Below are 2500 nucleotides of genomic sequence, written 5' to 3' on the forward strand. Positions count from 1 at the left end.
GGCGTTGGTTGGTTTGGTGGATTGTCTGTATTTGTTTTTCCAAAGTGTACGACAGGCACGCGCTTGTGTCAATATATTATGTAAAAAAAGTATGCGGCCCAGCCCACTGTTTCAATACGTCCAAATCTCAAAATAACATGTAAAAATCCAGTGTATATATATGTGACACTACGCCTCGAAGCGGTATTAAGTCGGGATTTGGAAAATGAAGAAAACCGGTTTTAAAGTTGGAATGGTCAAAATCAAATTTCAGTTTTTGGTTGTGTCAGAAACTACAATCATTTTGCTAGATGAAAACATAATAATTAGACATAAATATTGAGGATAAGTTATATAAATTTAAAGTTTAAAAAAGCAACTATCAATGACACATTCAAAACGAGAGTTGACTTTCTCTTAGAGAAATTTCCACCATTTCCAAGACTTAGTAATATTAAGTCTTTTCCTCCACCAATACCATGTATGATACCACAGCAAAGGACGTGTCTTTATTTATCTCAGAGAAAGCATGACTGTTTCCACAATTTCATGGTTCAACCAATAATGAACTTTGAAAACTGTAAACAAGTCTAGGGTATTCCCTGACAAATTTACAAATGAATGATTCTGATTGGTCAACGCTCATCACATTGGCCATTAAAATGCCCGGGCAATGTGTCATGACGTCAGCATGCGTGTGTTACATATGTAGACAGCACATGCTATTATTTCTTTGTCTAGCTGCATTGGTCCCTCTTTCTTTATTCATGAAATTATTGGACATGCTAAGACTTTAATTGGGTGGGGTTCCAGACCTCCCATAGTGGGCAGGGAGGTACTTACTGTCTTCATTCCCCCTATATCTGTCTTTGTCTTGGAATGAGATTACTTGGTTTTGTCATGGCACTGACCGGATACCCTTGGTGAGAGGGGAAACAGTCAAATGTATAGTTAGTTTTGGGAGATGATATTTTTTTCCTTGTAAATAACCTCTCTGTTATGTAATGATTATGTTTTGTTTACGTATCATAATATGATTTGTAAACATTTGAGTGTATATTCCTCTTAGTGGGGACCTGTGCTTGTGACTGGATAAGACTTTTAGGTGATCTCAAACTAAGTACTTCGATAGTTTTCTCTTGGAATCTACATCTGTTCCATATTTGATCCAATTCTCCTTTGTCTTACTTTTTCTTGGGTGCTTTAATTGTAATTCTAGAACTTATTACTATTCCATTTCTTCCTTTTTACTGACGCTGATATGACCTTAATGTGTTGCAATCGCCGTAAAACCCTTAAAAATATAAACAAAAGACTTTAATATATAGGACAACATTTGCCTAATCTTACACTTGTAGGATAAACATTTAATTTTAAGTACAAAAGCAGAATAGTAAACAGAGCATTCAACAATCAATAAACTGCCGATGGAAATACGTGTAACTAAAAAATGAAAAAGGTTTAATGTACGGATAGACAAACAGAAAGAGAGACAGACCTATTAATGGATAGATAGATAGATAGATAGATAGATATATAAATAGATAGATAGATAGATAGATAGATAGATAGATAGATAGATAGATAGATAGATAGATAGATAGATAGATAGATGAAAAGGAAAGAGGACAACAAGATATATATATATAAAATATATATATATATATATATATATATATATATATAGAGAGAGAGAGAGAGAGAGAGAGAGAGAGAGAGAGAGATATGTTCGTTTTGTCGTGCTTTCTCTGTATACGGAAAGAAGGGGGGGGGGTCTTTTTAGACAATCAACAATGTGGGTGAACGCTAAGAAAAACTTGAGAGATTCAATAACATGTGTTCATGTAAGTCATTGCACAATAAGCCCCAATCTCTCCTCCTCAAGCTGTCATCTGACTCAAAATGGAAACAATGCAATGAATAATTTGACCAGCCATTTCTTTAATTGCAATCTCATTGGTCAATATGTTTCCAGTTGATTGACTAGGACTTACTTTGAAACAAATAAACGCTTTCTTAAACTATCCCTACAATTCTTTGCTCCGCCTCCATCCCTCCACACACACACACACACACACACACACACACATACACACACACATACACACACACAAATAATTATACAGTCAGGCTTCAATCTTTACTCTATTTCCCTCCCGCCCTCTTAATGCACATGCAGTCTCTCTCACCTCCCCTTCTCGCTCCTCTTTCTTTTCTCTCTCTCTCTCTCTCTCTCTCTCTCTCTCTCTCTCTCTCTCCTCTCTCTCTCTTCTCCTCTCTCTCTCTCTCTCTCTTTCTCACTCTCTCACGTGTGTGTGTGTGTGTGTGTGTTTGTGTGTGTGTGTGTATATTACTCTCTCATTCTTTCTCTTCCTCTCTCATCCTGTTTCTTGATATTTCTTTCCCTGCCCACCCGGCTTCACATAGTTTCAAAACTGTACTTTGAAATTATAAACCCTTCTCTAACTTTTGGCATTTTGAAATCGTATTTCCTCTAATAAATAAGAGAAAAATGTCACAT

Source organism: Berghia stephanieae, chromosome 7 (genome assembly GCF_034508935.2).
Source record: "Berghia stephanieae isolate SIO BIC M18660-M18661 chromosome 7, UCSD_Bste_1.3, whole genome shotgun sequence".
NCBI classification, from domain to species: Eukaryota; Metazoa; Mollusca; class Gastropoda; order Nudibranchia; family Aeolidiidae; genus Berghia; species Berghia stephanieae.